Source organism: Crocuta crocuta, unplaced genomic scaffold (assembly GCF_008692635.1).
Source record: "Crocuta crocuta isolate KB4526 unplaced genomic scaffold, BGI_CrCroc_1.0 scaffold101, whole genome shotgun sequence".
Lineage (NCBI taxonomy): Eukaryota > Metazoa > Chordata > Mammalia > Carnivora > Hyaenidae > Crocuta > Crocuta crocuta.
The window spans coordinates 4,633,610-4,644,859 of NW_027527956.1; the positions used below are offsets into that span (position 1 = coordinate 4,633,610).

The 11,250-nt window shown below is 43.9% G+C and overlaps 1 protein-coding gene and 1 long non-coding RNA gene across 2 annotated transcripts in view; both read left to right on the forward strand.

Annotated features, from left to right (window-relative positions):
* Positions 1-11,250, forward strand: part of CNDP2 (carnosine dipeptidase 2) — a 560,556-nt gene that overhangs the window by 401,022 nt on the left and 148,284 nt on the right. The gene's annotated exons all lie outside the window — the stretch shown is intronic.
* On the forward strand, positions 333-8,892 carry LOC144222205 (uncharacterized). Its single transcript, XR_013332338.1, has 3 exons — positions 333-962; positions 5,688-5,778; positions 8,799-8,892. It is a non-coding gene; the product is annotated as an uncharacterized LOC144222205 (long non-coding RNA).

Here is an 11,250-nt window from a genome sequence, read left to right on the forward strand (position 1 = left end):
GAACGGAGCGCGCGTCTCAGCGAGCCGGGCCCGGGACATCCCCGGAGCCCCGGCCCGGCGCCCAGAGCTGGGCGGCTCGCGCTGCGGAGGAGGCGGGGGCGCACGGCCCCCGGTGACTGGACAGAATTCCTGTCACTCAAAGGGCCCGCCCTCGGCCGACACCCTCCGCCAACCCGAGCGCGCCCCCGCCCAGCGCGCGGGAGGCGACTGGCTGCGGAAGGTGCCCTTCCGGAACACGGTGGCTGGAGCCTGGGGAGGGCGTGGCCAGNCGCTGGGTGGCCGTTCGGGGAGGGTTCGCTGGGGCCAACGCACAGGCCATCCTGTGTATGGCCGCGACTTCGCAGTCCGATCAGCTCAGCCGGCCCCGGCTGTCACTTTGGAACAAAGCCTCCCCGCAGCGAGTCTGTTAACTATTAAACTGTTAACCCGCCTCGGGGACATCAAAACGCGCAGCGCCATCACTTAGCTTCAGTGAAACCGTGCTGCCCACAACCGTCACTGTAATTTTGCTTGACGCTCCCCGCTCCCCAGGCTTGCCCCCTTCTCACAGGGGGAAAAAAGAACACCAGGGAAATTACTTGTTCTGTATAACGCAAAAACGTCCCAATTATTCCTAAAGCCCTGAAGCACTTATCCACTTAAGTAAGGTTGGCGAGTATCTGCGTTAATGCCCTGTCTTGTCTCAACAGTGTGTCGTTTGCGTAAATCCTAAAGAATCCATAGCACTTGGGATGGACTCTGGAATACCAAGTCCTTAGCTGATCACTCCTAGGGGGGTTTACAAACGTCTGATTAAAAAAAGGGAGGGGAAGTGAAATCCCAGCATGTTACAAGTCATCAGACATTAAGGCCCTTTTCAGCACTGATAGGTAGTTCATTCCAAAAAGACCTACACAAGTTACACAGGCTGGTCATCGTTCTAGGGACTCAACACAGCTCTTCCGCATTGGAGCCTCCTAAATGTGAGTTCCCCTCCCCCCTCCTTACCTCCTCCATAGGAATGCATGGCCCTGGAGAAGGAAACACTTTTCCAAATATCCCTTAGTCTTTACATATGACAGAATACATTGGATTTCAAATATCCAACCAGCCTTGCATCCCTGGAATAAACCCCACGTGTTTATTGCTAAATCTTATTTTGTTAAGGAGGTTTTGAATATGTTTATGGGAGATACTGGTGTGTAGTTTTCTTTCATGCATTATATTTGTCTGGTTTGAGTATCAGAGTAATAGTGGCTTCTTAGAATGAGTGATTCCCTTTTATCCATTTTTCTGGAAGAGATTGTGTAGAATTGGTCTTATTGTTCTCTAAAAGTTTGGTAGAATTCTCCAATGAAACCATATGGGCTTGCAAATTTCTTTTTTAGGAGATTTTAATTCATGAATTTAATGTCCATAACAGTTCCAGAACTATTCAAATTATGTTTCAGACTGGGCGCCTTGTGGTAGTTGATACTTTTTGAGGAACTGATCCATTTCCCTACATTGTCAAATCTATGTGTGCTGTTGTTTGTAATAGTCCCTTATTATCTTTTTAATGTCTGCAGGGTTTATATTGATACCCTGTTTAATTCCTGATAATAGTAATTGGTGACTCCTCTCATTTTTTGTTGTTGTCAGCCTTACTAGAGGTTTGTCTGTCTTGCTCATCTTTTTAAAGAGCCAGCTTTTTGTCTCTATTTTTCAAAATTTCATTAATTTCTGTTCTTTATTAGTTCCTTCTGCTTACTTTGTGTTTGTCTTTTTTTTTCCCCTAGTTGCTCCAGGGCAAGAGTTTATATTATTGATCTGAGACTTTCTCTTTCCAAATGTATACATTTAGTGTTATACCTTTCCTATACACTTTAAAAATAGTAAACCAGATTATAGTAACAGATGCAGTTCTCAGAACTGCCGAATCTTCCCATGACTTCTAACAGAGCAATGAGCCTCTTGAGGTCATGGCTACGTCTATAATGCAACATCGGTACTGTGCCAGGTTTCAGTCCCAGTTTCAACTCCAGAAGTGGGTTAAAAATAAAAGTTCAGCTGTAGTGATCTGGATCCTGCCCCTGGTTAAGTGACTTATCAGATGCATAGCTATTCAGTTGATCCATGAGCTAGTCGGTTAACTATTCAGAGCCACTGCTTATAAGATGCTTAGCACAAGGTTTGGCACAGAGAAATGACTCAATAAATTTTAGCTAGTGCTATGATTATTGTTCAGCAGGACTTCCTTATTCTAAAACACAGGTATGAGGAAACATATCTGGCAGGTACTCCAAAGTGAAGTAAATCTAGGTAAACTGGCAAACAAACCTGAGGAATTAAAGGAACACAAATATTCACAAACTCCTCCTGACTTCCCCTCCAGCAAAGACATTTTTATGAACCTTTACAAAACCCAAATCCACTCCAAAGTTCCTCAGGTAAAAATATAACATAAAAAGCAGTCAGTCTTCTTCCACTATGAGGCAAAAATAAGCAATCCTGATTATATTTTTTATTCATTTTCTAATTATTTCTGTCACTCATGCATAAGATGTGCTTGAATAGCCTTCTTCTACCTGTTGATAATTACATTTCCCATTATGTAGGTATAACCATAGAGAGCTGGATCTGTCAAACAAATGGGCACTTCAGCAAAGATAGAATCCCAAAACAAATACAGTATCTAAACATATAATTTGCATTATGTCTAGGTCTTTTTTTTCTTCAAATTTTATTTAAATTTTAGTTAACATATAGTGTAATATTGTTTTTAGGAGAATTTAGTGATTCATTTTACCTAAAACACCCAGTTCTCATCACAACCAGTAGCCTCCTTAATGCCCATCATCCAATTCGCCCACCCCCAACCCACTTCCCTTCATCAACCCTCAGGTTGTTCTCTATAGTACAGAGACTCATAATGGTGTGTTTCCCTCTTTTTTCCCCCTTTCCCATATGTTCATCTGTTTTGTTTCTTAAATTCCACATATGAGTTAAATCATACGATTTTTGTATTTCTCTTTTTGACTTAGCACAATACATTCTAGCTCTGTCCACTTTGTTGCAAGTGACAAGATTTCATTCCTTTTGATGGCTGAGTAATATTCCATTGTGCATACACCTCTTATCCATTCATCAGTCAATGGACATTTGGGCTCTTTCCATAGTTTGACTATTGTTGACATGCTGTTATAAACACTGGGGTACATGTTACCCTTTGAATCTGTATTTTTGTATCCTTTGGGTAAATACCTAGTAATGCAATTGCTGGGTCATAGGGTAGTTCTACCTTTAACTTTTGGAGGGACTTCCATACTGTTTTCCAGAGTGGCTTCACCAGTTTGCATTCCCACCAGCAGTACAAGAGGGTTCCTCTTTCTCCTGCATCCTCGCCAACACTTGTTTCTTGTGTTGTTAATTTTAACCATTCTGACAGGTGTGAGGTGGTATCTCATCTTGACATGGATTTGTATTTCCCTGATTGTGAGTGATATTGACATTCTTTTCATATGTCTGGTTAGCCATCTAGATGTCTTCTTTGGAAAAATGTCTACTCGTCTTCTGCCCATTTCTTAACTGGATTATTTGGTTTTTTTGGATGTTGAGTTTAATAAATTCCTTATAGGGTTTGGATAGTAATCCTTTATCAGATGTGCCATTTGCAAATATCTTCTCCCATTCTATATACTGCCTTTTAGTCTTGTAGATTGTTTCTTTCACTGTGCAGAAGCTTTTTATCTTGAAGTCCCAACAGTTCATTTTTGCTTTTGTTACCCTTGCGTCCAGTGATGTGTTTAGTAAGAAGTTGCTACAGCCAAGGTCAAAGAGGTTCCTGCCTCTGTTCTACTGTATGTTAATAGTTTCCTGTCTCACATTTAGGTCTTTCACCCATTTTGAATTTATTATTTTTGTGTATGGTATAAGGAAGTGGTCCAGTTTTCCCAGCACCACTTGCTGAAGAGACAGTCTTTTTTTCTTTTGGATATTCTTCTCTGCTTTGTTGAAGATTAGTTGCTCCTATAGTTATGGGTCCATTTCTGGGTTTTCTATTCTGTTCTATTACTCTATAGAATATATTTCTTGTAGGGCTGGTTTAGAGGTCACAAATTCCTTTAGCTTTTGTTTTTGTTTGTCTGGAAAACTATCCAGGTCTTTTAAATACTGTATTAGCATAAGTTAACTTTTTTCTTCAAAAAATATCTAAATCTCTAATATGTATAGACTACTTGGTTGATTTCTAAAATAATTTCCTATATATTAGCAATAATATCCAAAATTTTCTAAATTTTGTATGTTTTTATTCATTTTCAAATAAAGCACATATGGTTTGAAGTTGTTTTTATCCATGTATATTTATAACACCAATGTTAATTGAGAATCTCTGATCCACTGGATTGTAGAAGCAGAAATGAAAAGTAGAGAGCAATGTGTATTATTTGACCACAAATCTCCCACAAATGTCTGAAGCCGATTGCACAGATAGGGAAGTTTTTCTTACTGACTTCAAACAATGACAAGTTAACTAGATGCCAGCTATCTTATTGTAAATACATTCTTAGGTACATTTTCCTTATAAATACATCTTTAGGAGTGGGCAAATAACGAGAGTAAATATTTTATTGTAGAACGTGGCTGCAGTATTAAATTTATTTTTTGAAATCTCTTTTTGTCTCTAGCACAAGTAAATAGAACAAGACTAAGATGGTATAGACAAGGAAAATTCCAGATATCCTATTTAACGTTGTAAAGGGTTTAGGGCTCCAGACAGTTCTATGAAATACAGTTGCCGCTGTATTCCCAAGTCAGAAGCTTGGAAATCATCCAGGTCATCCACAAAACTGATTCTATCACTGCATCCCAGAGACTTTTCCTCCTAAACATCTAATGAGTGCTCTTCTCTTTTATTCCTAGTACCATTCTGCCAGATCTGCCTTTCATGATTACTTGCCTATCTGCTTACCATTACTTAACAGGTTCTTCTACCTTCTAGTCTCCAATTCCTCAGGCCCATATTCCATAGAACAGTGAGTCTAAAATTAAAATCTGATCATATCACTTCTTGCCTAAGACTTTCCAATGTCTTCCAATAACTAAAGTTCCAATTCCTTACCAGAGCATCCAAAATCATTCAAAGTCTGCCTCTCTCCAGCTTTATCATTTGTCATTTCCACCTCAAACCTACAGCCTAGCAACAGTGAGCTCCTTTTAGATCCCTGGAGATCCAGCATCCTTTGCTCACTTCCATACCTTTGCTCAAGACCCCTTCTCTGCCAGAGTACCCTCCTTACCCTTTGGGACTCAGCCCGAGAGTCACCAATGGAGGAGGCATGTGCTGACCACACTTCCCCCTCCCACTAGCTCCCCTCAGTATTCCCTGACTCTCTGATCACCTCCACCCACACTCGCTAAGTCATCATCCTACACATGTGTCTTTCTCACTGGGCCGAGTTCCTCAAGGGAAGGGACAGTGGTCGTAGCTGTGTCCCCAGCGCAGCACCCAGCACTTCGTATGTGCTCCACAAACTTTTCTGAGCGAATATGGGTATGAATGTGATAGAGAAGGTGGCATGTAAGAACCTGGAAATATAATTTTATTATAACCATACAGAAAAATGTGAACTAACATATTCATCTGTCACTAGCCAGAGAACTAGCCAAGTTTTCTAAGTTTTCCTGAGACATCTACTAAAGGTAAAATTGTTTTCTTTCTTTCCCAGCCTAGGAAACAGAGAAAGACGGTCTAAATGCAGCAGCAGCATGAAAACAGTTAAAATGAACAGTGTGCACACCTAGGACCTACCCAAACTGGTATGCATCCACGTAAGCGTACAAGTAATGTGAATGACGGAGAGGGCAGTGGAGTTCTTGCAAGCTGGAAGAAACAGTTACCTACCTGAACAAAAATATCATTTAGGACTTCTACGGTTGATGCTAGAAGGAAGTAAATCTTAGTCTCTAGGTATCCTTCTCTCCCTGATTCTTTCCCTGATTACAGTATCGCTCCCTGCCACCTGCCGTCGCCCTACTTTCCTCCTGGGCACTGTGGCCGAAGTATGGATAAATAGCTCTCTCTTTGCTTTCTTACAGCAGGGCCAGAATATTCAAATGAACTTTGCTAAAGGAAGCAAAAAAATGTAATTTTCCACCATGTACAATGATCCTAGAGCCTGATATAGTCTATTCATGTTTAATAAGTGAAGCAGCAATGTAAATTCAATAAGTTCATCAAATTCTCAAATCTCCTGAAGTGATTATGAGGTGCACACCCAGTAAGAACCCTTTTAAGGGACCCATCATTCTGAGTCACAGACTCTCTCCGTATGTTTGAGGATAGCTGATTATGCTCTACCCATAAATACAATCTTAGACATCCAAACTCTTCAAATTCCAGGCAGAGGTGTGTGGTAAACACAGCCTCAACCACCACCTGGGGCTTATCATCATATGCCAGCTTTCTGACTAAAGATCTGACTCTTCCCCATGTAATTTTTCTTAGAAGTGACTTCATTTCCTGGGGTGACTGGGTGGCTGAGTTGTTTGAGTGTCCGACTTTGGCTCAGCTCATGATCTCACAGTTTGTGAGTTCAAGCCCTGCACTGAGCTCTGTGCTGACAGCTCAGAGCCTAGAGCCTGTTTCAGGTTCTGTGTGTCCCTCTCTCTGCTCCTCCCTCTATCTCTCTCTCAAAATTAAATAAACATAAAAAATCGTTTTTTAAAAAAGAAATGACTTCATTTTCATGTGGTACTCACCTAACCAAAAAAAAAAAAAAAAAAAAGCCTAATTTTTGTATGTCCAGACAGTTTAAACATGATTTAATACAATGCAATACAATGCAACAACCTTAATCTTCATAAAAGAGATACATTCAGTCAAGCTGGAGGGTGGAATCTGGAAGAGGATTCTTTCCCATCTTGAATGCCTATGAGTGATAAACAGAAACATAAGTAACTTATATACCTGGTAAATTAGCCTGTCCACAAGCTTGTCATCAAAATGTATCCTGTCAGTAAAGTTTTCCCCTGGATAAAAATTCTGGCTGGTCCTATGACATTTTGTGCTTTTTTATTAATCAAAAATTATGATGTAATGTTTAATATAAGTGGATATATATGTTTTGAAATATAATAATATAAAGAAGCACCAGTGAACCCTTCACTCAACTTGGGAACTACAGTTCTTCCCATATCCCATCCTTCTGTCACCCAAAAATCATTATTAGCCTGAATTATGTTTATCATTTCCTTGCTTGTGAAAAAAATGCACATATATCAACAAAAAATTCATTGTTCAGCTTCCTTTTTAAGCCTATTTATTTTGAAAGAGACAGAGATAGCATGAGTGGGGGGGGGAGGAGCATAGAGAGAGGGAGAGAGAATACCAAGCTGGCTCCTCTGTGCTGTCAGTGCAGAGCCCGACATGGGGGGTTGAACTCATGAAACCATGAGATCATGACCCGAGCCAAAACGGAGTCAGACCCTTAACAGACTGAGCCACCCAGGTGCCTCCATTATTTGGCTTTTCTTGAGGAACTACTGAGCTTTACAAAAATGGGATTATAATGTATGTAGTCTTCTAGGACTTTTTTTCTTAATAAGAATGCTCTTCACAACATTCTTCATAATAATCCCAAACTGGTGGCAATCTAATTGCCCATGTAACCTCAGAAAGGATAAATTGCAGTATATACACACAATGGAACACTATCCAGTAATGAAAATAAGATAATGGTACCCTCAACAATATGGATCTCATGGACATAATGTTTATAAGAGAAGCTAGACGTAAAAGAAGTCATGTTTTATGCTTCCATTAGAAATGTTCAAAACTAGCAAGATTAACTTACAATTTTAGCAGTCGGGACAGTGATTACTTCTGGAGGAAGTGGGTTAAGTGGCTGGGAGAGGGCACGAAGGGGAATGTTGAAGATGCATGCAGGTAATGTTCTATTTTTAGATATGACTGGCGGGTAACAAGGAAGGTCATTTTCAAAAAGCCATAAAACTGCTTGTGACTTACTCATATTTTGGGAGATTTATCCATGTTTTCACAAAAAGCAATGTTTCATTTTAATGGTATAGAACTGGATATTTTATACTTGGATATTTGGTGATTTCAAATATTTTTAATTCTGCTGTGTTAAAATTGTTGAAGGCAGAGGCCATAATTTCAATAGCAGAGATATTAAGAACAGGAAATGTTGACAGATGTGCTTTTCAGAATGAGGAACACTAGGTTTATCTTTATTTGAATAGATAAAAAGGCTAGTGAAGACATTCATTTATTGTAAGATTTAAGCTGAATCTATGTTTATTTTTGGCATTGTCTTCATGCAGTTTTTTTTTTCCTATGTGTATATCCCAGGTAGGTTAAAGAGCTTTTCTGTAATCTTCAACGGTTTAAAAATTCCAATGATTGCTGACATAGAACCAGAGTATAACAGTTTAGGACAAAAAGTTTATTTGTTGGAATGTTTGTTTCAGAATATTTTATTTTGTTCACTTAATGTTGCAAACTACATTTGTCATAGGGGGCTGATTTTGCTCATCAATCTTGTGATAATTAATCACTGACTGTGATCTCCCAGTTGATTATAAGTCACCAAACAAATATTGAGCACTCTCTTACTGAATTAGGAGTATACCTAAAAAGACTCCTCTTTGCCAAAGTTTATTCTGCAAATACAAAATAAGTGAATTACTTCAGTAGATCAGACATCAAACACAAAACCAAATCTCATCCTTTCACGATACAACTTCTGGAACTGGTAAGATGGGAGGTTGAAAAGTGGCTCTTCACTTGATAAAAATATCCTGGTATTCCCACATAGGTGGTTCCTCCTCATCTCCAGGAACTTCTATTGGAGTCTGCCAGGATTCAGGGTGAGGACTTCCTCTCTTCCAACACTCTCTGGGCAATCTGGTCTTGTGGTTTTATTTTTGTTAATAAAACAAACTTTTTATAATTTTTTAAAAAAATTTTTATGATTTTTAAATAAAGGTAACTTGCCATTTTTTAAAAAAATAACTTTTTTAATGTTTATTTTTGAGAGAGAGAGCAGGGGAAGGGGCAGAGAGAGGGAGATACAGAATCTGAAGCAGGCTCTCGGCTCTGAGCCGTCAGCAGCTGGGGGGGAGCCTGGAACCTACAAAGGTGAGATCCTGACCTGAGCCGAAGTCAGATGCTTAACAGACTGAGCCACCCAGGTGGCCCTCCTGGTTTTAAATACCACGTATTACATACACATCTTTCCCCAGTCCTCCTCTCCCTTCTCCATGTCAACATGTTGGAAATGGTACTCCTCCTGATCCTTAACCCCAAACTTGCTCCCCCCATGGTCTTCCCCTTCTCAGTTAATGGCATTAGTACAAAAACCTTGGAGTTATGCTTGACCCCTCTCACCCAGACCCCACGTAGTACCATGTCCAAAGCATATTAGATTTAGCATCGACTCTCTTGGGGTGCCTGGATGGCACAGTCGGTTCAGTGTGGGACTCCTGATTTCCACTCAGGTCATGATCTCAGGGTTTGTGAGTTCAAGCCCCACCAGCAGGCCATGAGCACTGACAGCTGGAACCCTTCGGGACCATTTTCCTCTTTCCCTGCCCCTCTCCCGGCTGATTCTGTCTCTTTCTCTGTCTCTCTCACTCTCTCAAAATAAACTTAAGGGGCGCCTGGGTGGCTTAGTCGGTTAAGCGTCCGACTTTCCCTCAGGTCATGATCTCGCGGTTCGTGGGTTCAAGCCCCGCGTCGGGCTCTGTGCTGACTGCCAGCTCAGAGCCTGGAGCCTGTTTCAGTCTGTGACTCCCTCTCTCTCTGACCCTCCCCTGCTCACGCTCTCTCTCTCTCTCTCTCTCCCCCCTAGAAATAAATAAAACATTAAAAAAAAAAAACTTAAAAAAAGAATTAGGTATAACTTCACAACCCAATCCCATCTCATCAGCCGCCTCCTGAATCACTGCCACTGCCTCCTGCCTGCTCTCCTCGCTGTCCCTGTGTCCCCCGCTCTGAGCACAGCGGCCCGTGTACGTCTTACAACATGGACGGCCGAGCCCCTGATGCCCTGTCCCCTTCAACCTCTCCAGCCCCACTGCGGCCCCGCTTACCTCCTGCCTCTTCTCTCTGGGGCAGCCTTCTCCCCTGACATCCCCGTAGTCGCCCGCTCCCGTCGCCTTCCTGTCCCACTCCCACGCCACCTTCTCCATGAGCCTGCTGGCGTCTGTCACGGCCTCTCCCGCCCTCCCTGTCTTCCCGCCCCGCCTCATGTTCTCCAATGCCCCATCAGCACCTACCGCACGCGCCTCTTGCTCGTTTCTCCCACTTCCTGTCCCTCAACCCCCAAGGAACCTGGGAGGGCCACGACGCCACGGAAGGCTGCTTGCTGAAGGCTCCATCACTGACCCCTAGAAAAGCTCCAGGCACAAGCAGCCTTTTAATAAATACCTGTCAAACGACTGAGAGTCATCCCTGCGGTGCCTGCGCCCCGCTGCCTCCCCGGCCCGCGGCAGAACGTTCCAGGCGAGGCCAGTGCGTCCCCCGCGGGCCTTGCAGGCAGCACAAAGGGCACACTTGCCTCTGTGAGTCCGGAAAGCCAGCCAGCGCGGGGCGTCGCCGCGCTCCCCTGCGGCCGCACGCGTCCTCCAGGGCCTCAGGGCCTGGTAACCCGCTGGCGCCAACCCCAGCTCTTCTCTCGGGGAACGGCAGGGGCTCAGGGCGCCAGCGACAGTGGCGTGGCCGGAAGAGCTGGGGCGCCGCGGCCAGCACCGTGCTACAAGGTGCGGGCTGCAGGCATGCCGGGAGCACGTGACACATGGCGCGGAGAGCGGACGCGTGCGCATGCCCGGGCGCTCAGGGCATGCCGGGAGCACGTGACACATGGACCAGAGGACGGGCACGTGCGCATGCGGGGGCGCTCGGGGCACGCCGGGAGTCTGTGGCGCGCGGGGCACGCTGGGAGCAGCGCTGGAGGGCTGAGGCGAGAGAGCAAGGGAGGCGGCTGAGGAGCACCCACCTTTCTCCCTGGAAGGCGAACCCGAGCGGACCAGGAGGCTTCTGGGTGAGGGAGCCAGGCAGGGAGCGGGCAGGCCGCTGCAGGCCCCGCCGCCCGTCCCACCGCTTCCTCACCACCGCGGGAAGGGAGAAGCTCCTGCTCCTGCCTCAGGACGCGGTGGCTTCGAAGGCGTTGCCCTCACAGGCTTTGAAAGCGGGCTCCCGGACCTGGTTACCCGCCCGGAAGCGGTCCAAGGCGGGGGAGGGGCGGGGGGGGCCGGGGGGACCCCCCG